This window comes from Felis catus, chromosome D1, assembly GCF_018350175.1.
Source record: "Felis catus isolate Fca126 chromosome D1, F.catus_Fca126_mat1.0, whole genome shotgun sequence".
Taxonomy (NCBI): domain Eukaryota; kingdom Metazoa; phylum Chordata; class Mammalia; order Carnivora; family Felidae; genus Felis; species Felis catus.
The window spans coordinates 17,098,072-17,114,853 of record NC_058377.1 but is presented as its reverse complement, the minus strand read 5'-3'; the positions used below and the strand labels follow the sequence as shown (position 1 = coordinate 17,114,853).

At 58.3% G+C, this 16,782-nt stretch overlaps 1 protein-coding gene and 1 long non-coding RNA gene across 6 annotated transcripts in view; one reads left to right on the top strand and one right to left on the bottom strand.

Annotated features, from left to right (window-relative positions):
• The window catches only part of NECTIN1 (nectin cell adhesion molecule 1), a 94,146-nt gene that overhangs the window by 9,739 nt on the left and 67,625 nt on the right, over window positions 1-16,782 (top strand). The gene's annotated exons all lie outside the window — the stretch shown is intronic.
• LOC109491826 overlaps window positions 5,301-16,782 on the bottom strand; it is a 152,498-nt gene continuing 141,016 nt past the window's right edge. For both annotated transcript variants that reach the window (XR_006586020.1, XR_006586019.1), the window contains one exon: window positions 5,301-5,565. This is a non-coding gene — a long non-coding RNA (uncharacterized LOC109491826). The remainder of the gene's footprint in view (window positions 5,566-16,782) is intronic.

Here is a 16,782-nt window from a genome sequence, read left to right as displayed (position 1 = left end):
CTGTGTCCTTGGATACGTTACAGGTGCTCGAAGTAACAACCATTGCACTGCTGGTAGATTCCACTGCAGTCCCTGTTTTCTCTTGGGAGTGTGAATGTGGCTCTGCTAGAAAGAAATGTCTCAATGTCATCACTGTTTCATCCCCTGAGCTTCTGGGTATCACTGATGCCACCTGCGGGGGGAGGGGGGGGGCTCCTCCCATGCTTCACTGACGAGACTAGGGCCAGGTGTAACAGCTTCTCCCAAAGAAGCCGCCTGGAACTATCCGCAGCGGGTGTTTCCAGGCAAGCCCCTGGTCCTGGGTGGGTCCGCAGCTCAGCAAGCTGATCCTATGCCAGTGCCTATCCAAAGCTTCTGGAAGGTTCTGGTCTCGCAGGCCCTCACCCAGCGATCCCAAAAGATGGCAAGGGAGGGGCCCCTACCTGGGGAGGTGGGGAGGATTTAGGGTGTTCACTTGTGCTGGCTGCTTTGATCCCCTGGGATGAAAGGGCCGGTGCTTCCTCTGCCCCAGGCAGGTTCAGAGCAGGGAGCTGAGGACAGAGGCCTGGCAGCCACGGAGCCGGCTTAGAGAACTATCCCAGGGAAGAGGGTCGTGGAGCAGAAAAATCAAAACGCTCTCTGGACGTTGTGGCTGAGGACTAAGCGACCTCCAGATCGCTCACATCGACCCCGGGCCGATGCTCCGCTCGGCACACCCTGACCCCGCACATCACCACGTGGACTCAGGCCTCACAAACTTGCTTAATTAGGAGGGTAACTGGGCTGCAAAACAGTCATCTGATAGGTTTCGACGCCAAAGAGAAATTCCTCCTAGACCCTCTGCTGTTCTAGATTATCCATGCTCCGTTAGCTTGAATTACGGCGCGGCCTCTGTGGCCCAGACACAGGCCAGCGCTATGCGATTGGTTCCTGGGCCCGGAATCTGCCCGGCGCCCAGGAAGTGCTTGGAAGGAATAGTAGGATGGGAGGGCCCCGGACCCACCTGGCCCCCATCCAAACCTAAGGAGCGCCCTTTGTCGGCACCAAGGGACCCGCGTTGCCCTGGGCCCGCGGATGCCCAGCCGCACTCTCAAGCCACACCACCTCCGCGCCCCTCTTCTCTACCCTGTGGGCCAGATGTCCTCCGAGAGTTTGGTGTCAGTGGCAGAAGCTTCCTGCGGTGGCTACTGGGTAAAAATTGAGGCAGGGGCAGGGACAGCCTCCTCCTGAGTGTATATAAGATCAGAGCACAGCAGCCACGCTGCACCGGATTATTTTATTATGATTGCCCACCTCCCCCGCCCCCCGAACTGTCCTCCATCTCATTGGCCTAGATAGCTGCATCTCTCAGAATGATGGATGGGCTGCCTCCCCCTTCCCAGGCAGGGTGGCCAGCCCTGCTACCGAGCCGCCTTCCTACCCAGCCCCTTCCCAGATTTATTCCCTGTGTTTATGGTGCCCAGAGAGTAATCAGTGTCCTGGGCCGGCTGAGCACTCTGATTATCTCCATTCGGCTGATGGATGGGCCTTTGGGGAACTTAGGCAACAGCCCCCTGCTCCCCGTGCCTGCCCCAGCCCGCCCGGCACCCTTCCCAACCTGAGTCACCTCCCCAGAGTCAGATGATGGGCCTCCCTGCCCCTACCAAGGGGGTGGCAATGGGGGAGGGAGGCCGCAACGTCTGTAGGACCCACCTCTTGGCACTGTGGCAGCGATAATCGGGAAGAGTCTCTGTGGCTCCCCCTTCCTCCCAGAGAGCCTGGAGGAGGGGCAGACAGAGCCACCAGGGCACTTTTCTGGGGACCAGCGCCCCCTGCCCCCCCCCCCCCCCGACTCAGAAACATCCTGCCCAGGAAATGGCTCAATTCTCTCCCACCTTCTCACTCCATCACTTCTACCCCCTCGGCACTTGTGTATACAGCTCGAGCTGTAATGATAATTTGTGCTGCTTTATGTGTTTCTTTACAAGTGTTTTTATGTCCTCTGTGTGTGTATGAGAGAGGTTTATGGTGTGTGTGTGTGTGTGTGTGTGTGTGTGTGTGTGTGTGCGTGCGCGTGCGCTCCCTATTAGACTCTGATTGCCATCTTCTCCCCCACGGAGGCAGGGGGCTCTCCCCCGGCTGGGGGAGGGGAATGGGCAGAGCCTGGATACTGGGGGGCAGGGGCAGGAAGTGGGGGGAAGAGGCAGGCAATCAAAGACCATAACCGTCAGAGGCAGGGTCTGCACTGCCCCCCAGCCGCCAGTTAGAGAATGCAGAAGGTCAATCTTGGATAATTGTTTTGTCTATAGGATCGCAAACAACTGGTTTGACTGTTTCCTCCCCAGCAAATTGAACCCACCGGCTGCATTGGAACCACGTGGTCCCCCTCTCTTATCACTTACGTGCGCCCTCACGCGTATCTGGGTCTCGTCTCCTCTAAACTTGAGTTCCCTTCCCTGGAAAGCAGGGATGTGATGATGAGAGGTTTAGAAAAGGTAAATAATGCATGTGGTGTGATGAACACAGTGCTTGCTCCAGAGCGAGCCTGCACACCACTTGGTTATTGTTAGCTGCTGCTGGCCCGGGGAGCCTCCATCGAGGGGAGGGACCGTTCCCTGGGACCGGGCAGCCTGGCCCAGCACACCGCAGGGGTCCCTCGGCTGGGTTCCTGTCACTCCTCAACTTGGCCTAACAGGGGACGGCACCTGCCCTCTGACCTGACACACAGCAGGTGACAGCTGAGGGTGCCCTCTCTTAGTGGCCACAGGACAGTGGCCTGGCTGGGAGATGGAGAGAAGGAGCCGGGCCTTGTAGGGTCGGCCCAAGTAAACCTATCACTCCTCCTAAGCCTTCCCTGCTGGGCTGTGAAGGGGCTAGGAACAGGAGTGCGTTCTCCTGCCCCCTTGCAGGCGGGTTAAATTTCTGAGCCTATGCGTTCCCCTCCCCTCCCATCCTCGGGTCCAAAAAGAGCCTCCCAGCTATCAGCTGAGGGTACCTCCCTTCCCTGCAGGGGAAGATAACTCCCTTCCCTGTGGAGGATGGACTGGGTAAGTCAGGAGAAACCTGGCATTGGAAGGAGAGTCGAATGATCCTTCTTAAAACCCCTCAACTGCATCCCCACCAGCTGGTTGAACATCCAGCTTCAGCATGAATACCTCCAATGATGGGGAACTCACCACCCTACGTGGATGCCCCTACAGCTCTCACTGCCCCAGATTCTTCCTCGCACGGAGCTGAAGTCTGCATGCCTGAAGCTCCCACCCATTAATCCTGCTTCTGCCCACTTGGAATCGTGTGGAGCACATCTGATCTTGCACGTGATATACTCCAGGCATTAAAGAGGGTCTCCAGCTCTCAGTTTTCTCTCCCACGAGTGCTTTTGACCAGGTCTGACACGCTTTCCCATCTTAGGTGCGCTCCATGGAACCAGGCTCTCTCGATCCCCGGTGGCCGGTGGGATGCCCCAAATACGGGCTGCCCTGCCCGAGGACTTTGGCCTAGGATTCCCCAGCCACTACAACCACCCTAGGATCCGGGAGTTGGCACAGTGGGTCGGCTGCCTTCACGCCTCCCCACCTCCACCTCACCCCTTCCGAACCCTGTTTTCCTTTGGATTAACAATAAATTGCAGTGAAAGATCCGCTTATCTCCAGCGGGAATTAAGGAATTAAGTTGGTGATGGGGAGAGAAGGGCCTGAGAAAGGGAGCATATTGCACAGATTCAGGGCATAGGGAGGACAGCGGGGAGGGCAGCGGGGAGGGGCCGCCTGCCGTCACTGTCGCTTCGCCCCGGAGACAGCAGGAGCAGCCCCTAATTCTCCCAGCAGCCTGTGCCCTGATGGGGACGGGTGGGGGCCGGTTGGAATGGGTGTGGTCACCGTGGGAGGCAGTGCACCACAGGGATGCCCACATGGGGTGATCTCCTGGCCGCCTCTCCTGTCGCCCATTAATGCCTCACGACATGGGGCAGCGGCTCCGTGGCATGTCGCGGCACTAAGGGCGAGCTGGGGCATGCGGCCGGGTGAGGCACCCCACCCCGCTGTCTGACACTGTGATACGGAGGTTGTGATATGGTCCACCACCCTGCAGGCAGTTCATCGGTACCATCCAGGCACTACATAACCCGTAGGCAGACCCTTGTGACCCACTTTGTTTCTCAGTTGAGACTGAATTAACCATGGCTTCCTGTGGCCAGTTGTTAGATGAGGCTCTCGCCCCTGGAGAATCTGGGCTTCCCTCTATCCTGAAGGTAACCCAGCAAGCAGCCTCCCTCCCAGCATGCCTCTGCCCTTCTCAGCTCCAGTGCCCCTGCCCAAAGCCCAGGAGGCTCAGCTTGGAACCCCTTCTCCCACGTCCCCGAGGCTTCCCGATCCCTGCCACCCTCCCTGTCACCAGGCCCCTCCCTAGCAGCACATTTGGGAGCTCCCCTCCCTCTTTTTCCCTACTCCTCCGGCCTCCCCCCACCCTGCCAAACCCTGAGGCTGAGCAGGGAGAGATAAGGAAGGGGCTGAGCTACCCTCCAGAGGGTGAGGGTGGGGGTTGGAAGCCAAGAGGGGATGGATCCTTCAGGTCATCCAGACTAAGCATGGGACCTGCCCCAAATAATAGTTTCAATCACTTGTCATCCTAGTCTCTCCCAACACCCTCCCAGGGCTGGGAGTAGAGGTTGATATTCAATAGCAGCCGCCACCTCTGGGAAGGGCACCGGAAGATAAAATGCAAGGCCAGGCCTGGAGATAGTCTCCACGAGAGGAGGAGGGGCAGGGAGATCTAGGGATGCTTGGGATTCAACACCGGTGAAGGGGTGAAGCCAGAAATGGGGCGCTCAAGTCCAAGAGTCTAGCTGGTTAATAATTAGTAGCTCTGGTTAATCATTGGTGTTTTTCCCCCAATTTCAGCTCCCCCACCCCCACCTTCTAGGCTCTGCCCAGGCCTCTGGAAAAGAAGCCCCCACCTCCGCCCCTGCCCCGGGCCGCCACCTCCCCCCCGTCCCCTCCCCCCCCAGCTGGTTTCTGGTCCCTGGAGCCAGTGTGGTATTTAATCTTCAAGAGAGATTAGTGGCCTGTTTTAGCCAGCCTCCCCCCACAGGCTCTTTGGATGCCCCTAGATATTTCCTGCTGGGAGGGCGGGCCCCACGACCACCCCAGAAGGCGTCTCCTTAGCAGGGCCCCTGGCCTCTGTTGACTCACTTGGCTGACCTTGCCGCTGGCCAGGTAAGGTCCTGGGGTGACCCTGTGGGTAATGCTTCCCTAATCCTTTAGCTGAGGTCAGTTAGTCAACAGATGTTTATCTATAGGTGCCAGGTCCCTTGTGTCAAGAAAAAGTACTTTCAGCAGCTCAAACAGAGGTTAAAGGCTTTATTGAAAGGCTAATGTGCCTCTGGGGGCACTTGAAGACCAGGTGACTCCCCAAGTGGAAACAGGATTGGAGGTTCAGGGTGAGGAGGAGAGGGGGCCACGCGTCCTTGAGCTCGGGCTTTGGGGCGACATTTTCATCTCCAACTGCTAGAAAATTTGCTGTTGGGCCGTGTGGGTTTCCAGGCCTCTTCCTCCATCCGGATCCTTGGTGCTATCCCACCCGATGGATGCCGGAACAGTTCCTTGAGACCTGTTTTTATAAGGCGTGTGGTCAGGGGATGGGGAGGTGGGAAAGAGGAACCTCTCCCACCTGTTTCAATCCTTTGCGGGGAGCTGGTAGGGAGGCCCGGCGCTCCAAACAGGTGTCATTCCTGTTCTCTGGGCACAGAGATGCACAGAGCGGTGCAGAGAATTTCCCAAGTGAGTAAACTAGGCACGGGGCTCTGAAGGGGACATGGGGTGGGGGTGGGGCCCTAATCTGGGCCCTGGAGCAGCGACCTTGAGGCTGAGACCTGGAGTCTGAGTAGGAGTGGCTGAAGCGGCCCCTCCCCCGCCCACAACCACCACCCTCTGAGACATCCTGGGGGCCTCTCCCCATTCCTGGGGAGCCCGCACACCCTTGTCAGAGCAAGAAGTGTGATGTGTCACAGCCCTGCTCTGTCTGAAGCTCTCACAAGCTCCCCAGTGCTAGTGACTTAAGTACAGACCCCATGGTCCACGTCGGGGGTTTCTCAGCCCCAGCCAGCACTATCTGGACGTTTGGGGCCAGATGATTCCTTTTTATGTGGGACTCTCCTGTGCACTGTAGGATGTTCGGTCTCTACCCAGTAGAAGCCAGCAGGGTCCTCCCTCACCCCCCACTGTGTGACACTTAAAAAATGCCTTTAGACATTGCTAAATGTCCCCTGGGAGGCAGAGGCACCCCAGGTGAGAACCACTGGTCTAGGGTCTCACTGTAGCCAGAACCTCCTGCATGGTCTCATACTTTCCCTCCTCCCCTCGCCCCAGACACTGAGCTCTCTGAAGGAGAGGGCTCAGCCTTAAGATCTCTGCAGGCCTGAGCTCGGTGCCTTGTACACAGTAGATGCTCCGTAAACGTACAGTAAACCGATGGGAGCTGGCTGGCTTCCCTCCTTCTCAGCCCCTAGTAGGCGACGATGAGGTTTCCTTCTTCTGCGCACCTCTCCGTGTTGTTGGCACTTTGCGTAACCCCCGTAGCCAAGATGTGCAAACTTCCGACGCTTCCCTTTCTCCTTCCTGACACCTCCCATACCCACCTCATGTTGTTTGCGGCAAACAAAAGCATCTTTTCTCATGTCGTTCACATTTGCTAAGTATCTCCTGGGCATCGAGCCCTGGGGGGACCGGAGGGCGCTGTGGCTGTGGCTGCGTGCGTGAAGGCGGGCGTGGCTGTGTGCTTCCGCAGGCAGGTGCGCGTGCTGGCAGGTGCGTCCGTGTGTGGCGTCCAGACCCCACTCACGCTGAGCTCGTGCCCTCTGCTCGCTGTTTCTCCCCTTTCACCCCACCAGGCCTTTGCTCTTGCTGTCCCTCTGCTTGGCGGGCCTCGCTTCGTGGCCTGGCAACAATCCCCTGCCCCCAATTCATCCTTTCCCCCCCAGTATCATCATGGCACTTGCGAGCATTCTTGCCATAGCGCATTGATCACGCTAGTGGTTAATATTTCCTGTGTCCTTGGGCCTGGGACCATGTCGTGCATGCACGTGTGTGTGTGTGTGTGTGTGTGTGTGTGTGTGTGTGTGTGTGTTTGCAATTCCTACTTTCTTAATACGTGCGTACTAAATAAATTGAAATAAGTTGCTTTCTTTATTTTCCAGAGCATTTTCTTTGTACTGTTCTAAGCATGTCTCTGATTAATGGCTTTGCGTAACCTTTCTGCGCGTGCCCTCATGAGTTTCTGTGCGTGTGCGTGTGCACGGACATGCTCACGTATACGTGTGCAGCACTATTTCGTTGCACGTGGATGTTTGGGTGTACATGTGCACGTGCATCTCTGTTCCAGCGTTTCTGTAGATTTAAATGTGTGTCCCCACCCCCCCCCACTGTAGTGCCCCTCTCCAAGGTGGCATTCCCTCAACCTTTGCCAAGGGGTGAGGTTAGAGGGGACTGAGTGGGGACCCTCCTCCGGCCAGCTTTCTCCACCCACCTCCCAGAACGTCCTTCTGACCCCAGTCCCTGGTCTGCCGGAAGGGATTGGGGGCTTCCTGTGCATCCTCGGGGAGCCCAGGGCGGGCAGGCTGGGTTGGGGGGCAGAGCCCTCTGTGGCCTAGTCGCATACACCCCTTTCTCCATCCATCTCTGCCCTGTTTAATTGGAATTTGGCTAGTGGAGACCATCTGTTCTATTCCGCCTGTTTCCATGACAACCAAGTGGCTTGAGACTGAGGTTTGTAGTGAGAGAAGTGGCCTAGGGGATGCTGGGAAAAATCATTGAGGCCCTCCCCCTCACACCTGCTCCGCCTCGCCTTCTCCTCTCTGCCCTGCCCTCGCCCCCAAGCCCAGAGTAAGAATAAAGCTACTGCCCACCAGGGAGTCGGGAGGGCATCACCTTCCTTTCCCAGGCTGCTTTGGGTTTCCTCCGGCTTCCATTCATAAGCACTTGCCCCCGTGCAGACTGGGGTGGGGGGTGGGAGGGGAGCTGGTCCTGCCCTCTGCCCGCCCTGGGACCAGAAGGAAAACGTGGAGACGTGAAAGCCTGCAGGTTTTCCTATAGTTTCAAGCCTCAACCACCCCTGCCTCCAGACCTCTTCCTCACCCCATCCGAGTGTCAAAATCTTCAACCAAGGACCACACACACACACACACACACACACACACACACACACACCACTGTACAAGCATCAGAAATTTCAACCCACTTGTGATGGCTGATCCGTCTCCCCCCTCCCCCAATGCCGGTGTCCAGGGAACCCGAGTCCCCAGACCTTCCAGGTGACAGGGCTTTGAGAATGGGGTCCTTTGCTTCCCAACCTTGGGGGTGAGTGCTCCCTCACAGCCCTCTTATAGTCGCTCAGGACCACACACAAAGGACTCTGTCAGAGCACCTTGCTCCCCAGGGGTCTCCCTCTACCCCTGGTGCAGAGTGGGCCCCACCAAATACGTGGCACATAAAAGAGCTCAGAGCCCAGCAGAGAAACTGGTTGTCCCTGGGCTCCCAGGAGCTCAGACAGGCCCTGACACACTGGGATGTGAGTAAGGCTCCCTCTCTCCTATTTCTGGACAGTTCCGTTTTCACGGTGTTATTTTCTGCCCTAATTTCTCCGTCTATGGCAAAGCCGCTTCCCTGCCTGCTCTATTACCGGGGGACCTGCCTGTCTTCAAAATTAAGTGCTGTGGCTTGTCAGGTGACCTGTCTGTCGCTCAGGTCCCAGGCGAAAGGTGCCAGCCACACCTCTTGAGCATAGAGAGACGGGGAGCCTGCCCCAGATGGGGAGGTGGTCCCGGGATCTCTCCAGTGGCCTGCACCCTGCAGAAGGTCATTGCTCGGAGCAGCTGTGCTGAGCGGGGACCTCTACATTTGAGGGTGCTGCAGCCTTGCCGAGGGTCTCCTAGTGGCCAGCCTGGGTCCGTCAGGGCAGTGGTGGTATCCAGCCCCCCACCATCCATTCTTCCAACCCCTAGCAACCACTAATCTACTTCTGCGCCTATGGATTTTCCTGTTCTGGACATTTCCTATAAATGGAATCACACCGTGTGGCCTTTTGGTGGCCGATGCCTTTCACTGTACATTCCACATGCCTGCTTCTGTGTCACCACCCTGCTTAGAGAGTGTTGGCGGCCCCCCGGTTGCTGCAGGGTGACGTGCAGACCCTTGTCGCCTAAAGAGCCCTCTTTAAACCAGCGCCCATCTCCCGCCCCATTCACCTCTGCACCAGGAGCCAATGCTCAGCGACATTCAGGCCGTAAAAGACGCTGTCCTGTTCCTGCTCCCTCTTCTCTCTCCGAGGGGCTCCTGCTTACCCTGCAAGACCCAGCTAAAAACCCCCCTCTCCTCCGATCCCTGCATCCCCCTCAGAATTGCTTTTCCTCTTGGACTCCCATCGCTTTTGGCTCATACTTCAAAAAACAAACGAAACATAGCACTTAACTCGAGAATTATTTGTTTGCATGCCTGGGTTCCCTGCTAGATGGAGCCTCTAGAGAAAAAGAAAATGCCTTATTCTTTCTCATCCCTCTATCCATCCTCCCACCTCCCCCATGGCTGTCACCTCCACCCAAGGGAAGCTGGCCCGGTGCTTGACTCCGAGTATACACTCGGTAACACTTGAGAGATAAAGGCGAGGGAACTAGGAAAGCCAGAGCCGGGCGAGTTCATCTGGGAGAGGTGACCCCGGAGAAGGACCCGGAAGGAGGGGAGGTTTCGGCATCCTGACGTAGCAAAGACTGGCTGGGTGTGGCTGGGTCTGAGAGCTGCCTTCATGTGGACGCTCAAGGTGACAGAAGGCGGGGAGGCGTCCTTCCCTGAGTTAGACAGCCTTTGCGGAGCGGGGCGCCTGCGTGGTCACTAGCATGGGAGATGGGGTGGAAAGTTTGGCAGAAGGGTGGAGGCCGAGTGGGGGAGGGGCAGCAAAAGAGAGCAGAGGGCGACCCTTAGCTAGAAAAGGAGAGTGGTGGGTACAGGAGAGGAAGGTACCCCAGCAGACGCAACAGCTTGTGCAAAGGCCCAGAGGCAAGGCGGAGCCTCAAATATCCTGGAGGAGAGAGCCTGGCATGGGGGAGGGGGAGGGCTGGGTGAAGCTCAGGCTGGTGGGATGAACGGGACCCCAGTTGCCCAGGGAGCTTTACGACGAGCTGAGCGTGGTGACCTATACACCTGTCTCTGATGAAAACCTCCCCGTCCTTCAAGGGCCCCTTAAGGACGGACGGACTTTCCCTGACCACCCCAGCTGGCAAGGGCGGCTCTCCTCCGCACATGGAAACTACTGGAAGGCGAACGATGGGTTTTAAAACCCTCCCCTTCCTCAGCCAGCCCCACAGGGAGGACTTGAAGGGCAGGGGTGGACTGGGGTTTGCCTGCCACATCCTAGCTTTGTGCCTTGGACATCCTAGTCGGCTTCTCTGACCGTCAGTTTCTGCCCCTCTGAATGTTGACCACCTGAGCACGAAAGCGGGGTAACACCACCGACTCCAAGGATTCGATGAGCTGGGACACAGATGCTCTGAAGGGGCCGTGTGGGCCTTAACCCCCACGTGCGCTTATCAGCACAGCCAACCAAGCGAAGGAGCCGAGGCCCCTTCCCTCCTGTCTTTTACGTCGTTTCCAAAAGACTGGAAACGCTGACGGGGGCAGGTCCCGGCCGTGTGAAATGGGCTCGAAAGCCATCATATTGGGGGTGGCCGGTGGATCACAAACACAGCCTTCACTCTCCAAGGGCAAGGATGTGCAGAGAAAAGCTACAGTGGTGCTCCCCCGGGGGGGGCCGGTGAGGGGCTGGGGGCCGGGCCAGGGGTAGGACCCAGCCGAGGCCAGCAGCCTTCTCCACGGGGAGTCACCGGAGCCGCTGGCCCTCCCCACGGTGGCATCCAGTTCCCAAGGAGGGTGCCAAGCACACCTTCTGCCCCTGCAAAAACAAAGCTGCCTAATTGCCTTTTAATCTGGGGATGTCGGTGTGCTCGTGTTGGTGCTGAATTGTAAGGGGAGATAATATCTTTCCCTTTGAGTGAAAAGTTATTTGATCTCTGTGTGTCAGAGGAAAGCCTGTGCCCAGAGAAGAGGTGGGACGGAAGGGAAAGGTGGAAGGGGAGGGTGCTGGCTTTATTTCTCCCAACAACTATCATAAATAAAGGAGAACAAGCATCTCTGTTGTCCTGGCTCAAGGCCATTGTTTTGTGGAGGGCTTTCTCCTCACCCCTGCCCCTCCCACCTCCCTTTCAGGCCCTGGATGGGAGGCCAGCTTGTCTGCAGGTAGGGGTGAGCCGCCAGCTGCCTCACCTGGAGAGGTGGGAGAAGTGGGCCCCTGAGACCTGGGTGCCTGCCCTGCCACACCCCCTGGGGCCTTGGCTGTCCCTCCCCAACTCTGCAGGGGCTGCTGAGCTGTCCCAGGTGATTGTGGTAGCCTCCCTGCCTCCCTCCCTTCCAGCCACATGGGCCAGATGACTTCCCAGGCGCCCTCCCACCTCAGGCCTCTGCACCTGGAATGTTCTCCAAGGCAGACACATGGTTGGTACTTGGCTCTTGGCTCAAATGTCGCCTCTCGCAATGCGGCCTTCCTGGCCACCCTTCATCTTCAATAGTCCTCTGTGTACACACACACACACACACACACACACACTCTCTCTCTCTCTCTCTCTCTCTCTCTCTCTCTCTCTCTCTCTCTCCTTGAAAATCCCACTCTCCACAGCCTGCTCCGGGAGCTGACCCTGACCAGCCATGCCGCCCTGTCCCCTGCCAGGGCCACTCTTCCTGCTTTGTAGCATCCACCGAGTGCTCACAACCTCATCCCCTTGCAGCCTCCAGAGGTCAGGGTGGTCATCCCTGCTTTACATTTGCGGAAAGTTCCGGGAGAACCCCACCTTGAGCAGCAGGCTCTTAGCCGGTGCTGTCCACATTTGCCACAGAAGCTCCCACCAGGCTGTGAGTGGGAGAATGTCCGAGCCCTGCCCCAGCCTCGGGTCTGACACTGGGCCAGGGATGCACACTGACTTGTCCTGGGAGTAGCTCTCCGTTCACAGCCAAGGGCAGTCTGGGTCTTGGCCTGGCTCCTGCTGACCGCCGGCTGCCCGTGTCCTGGCTCAGCTGGGTCCCCTCCCGCCCCTCTCCCCTCCCTCCCTGCACACAGACACAGCTGAATCTTCAGCCCTGTCCCTGCGTCCGTCCACCTGGCTAGGCGTGTGGCAGGGGTATTCTCAGCACCTCCGGGGCCTGCCCTTACCCCAAGGAGGAGAGTCAGACCTACAGTGAGCCCTCACAGTGCTTAGTAAACCAAATTATAGATGGGGAGGTGGAAGCTGGGAGGGCTCAAGGGACCTATTTTTACACTGAGGACAGCCCTCTTGTCCCTGGAAGCCCTTCTGTCACAGCCCTGGGCCCTCTCCATCTCCAGAAACAACTGGGGTGGTCCCAGGAAAGATCCAGAGGGAGGAGGGAGACAGCCCTGCCCGCCAGTGCGCGTGCAGAAACAAGATGGCAACCAAAAATGCCAGCCATGTGGCCTTGGGTGAGCCACCAGAGGTTCTCCTTCCACTGGGTGCTAAGGCAGGGTCCCCGGGCCAGGAGCTGGTGGCACTCATAGGGGCAGGCTTCCTGAAGGAGTAACGTCCGGGGCGGGGGGGGGGGGGGTCGGGGAGAGGCAGCAACTGGTCTTGGAGAAGAGGCATGGACGCAGTGGAGTGGACAGTCTGGAAGAGCCAAGTGCACATTTCTTTAACCTGGCATTGTGAACGTCTTGCACCGTATGTGATCGATCCTTTTGGGACCTCACTTGGAGCACTGGACGGGGAAGTTACTTTCACAGTAATCCAGGGTGACGAGAATCAAATGTGGGAATCAGACAGAAAGCAGGTTTGCTTTCTGTTTGTTTGTGAGCAGGGGAAAGAGCCTCAGAGTTAGGAGTCCTGCCTCGGCCACCTGCCGGCCAGGTCACCCTGGCACTGTCCAGCCCTGTATCCTTGTCTGTACCTCACGAGGGTCGGATCAGTCGGTCCTGTCCAGGCTCTTCTGGCCCATCCTTGGCGCACAGTGGATGCAAGCAGGGCCCATAGCTGTCCTCCACCACGTGGTCAAGTCCAAGGCCCTCCGAGGCCAGGAAGGGCACAAAAGAATGGGGTGCTGTGACTTCCCAGGGGCCGGCCGGTCTCTGAGGTCTAGAGATGTCTAACTGCCTTTACCGTAAGACATTTCTCTGTCCCTTTGGCCACCAGCGGGAAAGTCCTTCCCAACTACTTTTGGGCCTCCTGCGTGTGGGACCCAGAATGGAGCCAGGCAGGAGAGGCTTACGATCCGAGCCGGCCCCCTCTATCCCTCCGAGGAGCACTTCTCGAAACTGTCTCAGTCCCAGACACCGTGGCCTCCCAGTCACGCCATATATCAATCGACTTCTAGAGACTGAGGGGCTGAGTGCAGGCCCTGGCGGGGCGCTGGGGTCCAGCTTGAGCAGGCGGGTGCCATCAGGGTTCTCCCGGAGCCCCGGCCCAGTAGGGGGCGGACAGTGAACAAGGTCTTCCGGGTGTAGCGATGGCCAAAGACAATGATGGCCCGGCGGGAACGCGCCACAAAGGGGTCTTAACGGGTGAGGGCGCTAATCTTCCCAACAACCAAGGGGAAGTTACTACTACCATTCCATTTGTACACGTGAGGAAACCGGAACAGAAAGTCTAAAGTCACACAGCAAGCCAGCGGCAGAGCCGGGCTTTGAACCCAGGAGCCTGGAGCTGGGGCCTCTCTGCTACCCCACCAGAAAACACACCAGTCTGTGTGCCATCCCCGACGGGACCCAGGGAAGCGGACGAGATGACTCTGTGGACCTTGAGGCCCAAAGTCTGGCCTCTCACAGACTCCTCCCTTCCTCCTGCTCAGGAGGAGCAAATGCCACTGACGAGGCAGGACCGGGGGCGTGCAAAAGGCAGGGCCGAGCCCAAGCGAACCCAAATCCAAAGGGAAGACCCGCTTCCTTCCGGCACCAGAGCTGGCCTGCCAGTTCACGCACGGCCTCTTTCCCCAACCCTGGACTGGCCTGGTGGTTTCTGGCAGTGGCTGACCCTCTCCCAGATTCCGTATCAAAAGGCATGGGGAAATGCACTTGCCTTTCAGCGAAAGGGATCAAGATTAAACAGCGGGAAGAATTTCCGAGCTGTCATGACCATACGCTATTAAAACAGGCAGCCGGGGGAGGTGGAGGCCCTCGTGGAGAAGGTCAATGCCTTGGCTGCTCAGAGCCGTAGAAGGGGTGAGTGGAGGCAGAGGAACCTAGAGGAATGACCCCTCCCGCTGGTATTTGGCTGGGCGCTGAAAACGACATAATGTCAGGCAGATCGAAGACCCCGCCCCACGGAGAGAGGAGGCTATCCGCCGTCCCCAAGCTAGCGCCACCCTCTTCCTGGGACCCTGTCTGCCCCAGCCCTGCCATCGGACTTCATTAAATTGCATTTTCCCGAAGCAGGGCAGGCCGGTGACAGAATGAGTCAACGCCAGCTTGCTACCACTGTCGCCCCTGGAGCCGGCGGGCATGGAGGGAGATAATTGGGAGTGGCTTGACAGCTTAATGTCCGGGGAGGGGCGGGGTGGCGCGGGGTGGCCAGCGAGGAGGAGGCAGGTTGATTTGGGCCGGACCCGTCTTCAGATGACCCCGCCGCCGCCACCTTTCCCCTCCATTTCCCGAGCAGCAGCTTGTTGGGCAGGAAAATAAAGCACGGGGAAGGAAATTAGATCCGGAGAATAAATTAGGCTTTCTTTATTAATTTGTCAGAACTAATTAACATCTCCCCCAGATTCGTCTCCTCTCCAGATGCCCCCCTGAGCAGGAGGAAGGGAGGAGTCTGTGAGAGGCCAGACTTTGGGCCTCAAGGTCCACAAAGTCATCTCGTCCATTTCCCTGGGTCCCGTCGGGGATGGCACCAGTGAGGGCTGGAGCCCCAGAAACCCCAGCGCCAGGTCTCATGACTTCACCCCTCTGAGCTTCCAGTACCTTATCGGTGAAGCCGAGTCAGGGCCTGCCTCCCCCCACCCCCCTGACCCCCGGGTGTCAGGAGAGTGGGAGGCAGTAAGTGCCCGGTGCAGTTGGCCTTCGATGCTGCTTTGAGAGACAGAGCCCGGGCACTGCAAAGGTCTCCGAGTTCCTTCGTATTCAAAGGCCACCTAACGATAATCTCAGGAGGTGTTAAGAGCGGTCACCAGTATTCCTGTTTCACAGGTGACAGAAAGGAAGCACAGAGTGGTTAGGTACCTTATTGAGACCACACAGCAAATCGCTGCGGAGATGGGATCAGAGCCCAGCTGGGCAAGAGCTCCGTTTCCAGGCCTGAGCCACCCACCCCTGTCCCTGGGCTCTGCAAGGACCCGACACCTGACTCACTGCCGGAGTCTCACTTACTAACAGACGCCTCATTTCCTGGGTGTGAGTTCAAGGTCTCCAGCCCAGGGGCCTCCCCAGCTACCAAAGCTCGGGCACTTCTGCAGGCTGCCCCTCGGCTTGGGCAAGAGCCTGCATTCGTTCTGTGGAGTTGGTGGCTTCCCTTAGACACCCACCCCTGTCCCAGAACAGGGCCCAGCCCTGCCATTTCAGCGAGTAACCAGCTCCCAGAAACACTCCTCCACACCAGGCGCATGAGAAGCCCTTGAGGACCAGCCACACCTTGTTTGCAACGCCTCGGAGAATTGCAAAATCCAGTCTGTTCTCTGTCCTGTTGTGCAGCGATAGCGTCCCAAAGGTTCCACTGCTGCCAACCTGCAGCCCCCTCCCTCCCGGGGCCCCTGGGAACACACGGAGGTGAACACCCCCACCCAGCAGCGTCCCCCTGAGGCCCCTGAGCCTGTTGCTTTCTGCACCTGCAGCCCGCTGGGGGCTGGCTACGGAGCAGAGACTCCCAGGCCAGCCACGCCCGAGGGAGCCTGCAGGAAGCCTGAACTGACTAGCTCCTACATTTAAATGAGGAAACTGAGGCCCACACGGAGCAAGTCGCGTGCTTCACTGGCCCATGGCAGCACCGGGATTAGAACCCAGGACTCCTGACTCCCAGCCCAGGCGCCTTTCAGGAACTAGGTGTTAGTGCTTGGGATATGACATCAAAACAAAATGAATTTGTCACATCAGGGACCCTCAGAGCCAAAAACAGGCTGAGGACCTGGCGGCGGCCAGACGGTGCAATGTCCCTGCGGGATAGGACATTCGCCAATGTGGCCGGACCGCAGGGCGCGGGTCTGGGGGCGAGTCACTGCCCCCACCCCCTCCAGGACCCCTGGCAAAGCTCTCGGGGGGGCGGCCCACCCCCACGGGGGACAGAGTCCCGTCCCGTGTCCCCACATCATGGACCGGTAGTAGCTGGGCACCTCTGGTCTGGCCACTCAGGCCTCTCTGCAGAGTTGGTCTTTTTCAATGTCTTCAACAAGCCTATAAGAGCAGAGGTGCTAGGGAAGAGCAGGGGTACTGGGGGTGGCCACTCTGGGTTTGGTCTTGAGGTCTCCTCATTCTGGAAGCCTTGTGGGGGGGGGCCAAGCCAGGGGGCAGACCTGGGTTTTCATCCTGACTCCACCACTCCACCACTGACCGACCGTGCCTGAGTGCCCGAGTGCCGCCGAGCCTCCTCTTCCTCAGCTGTCTCCTAGCGCTTGCTCCGGAAGGTCACGCTAAGCAGCTCCTGAGCCGGGCGAGCCAGTGCCCAGTGAGTCCGCCCAGTGTCTCTCAAAAGGCCCTACCCCAGGCTCCTGCCACGTTCCCTCGCACGTTTGTGGGTAATGAGGAAGCAGGGCGAGCTGGCGGAATGGGGCCCTCCCAGCCATCCTGTGACTACTCTAG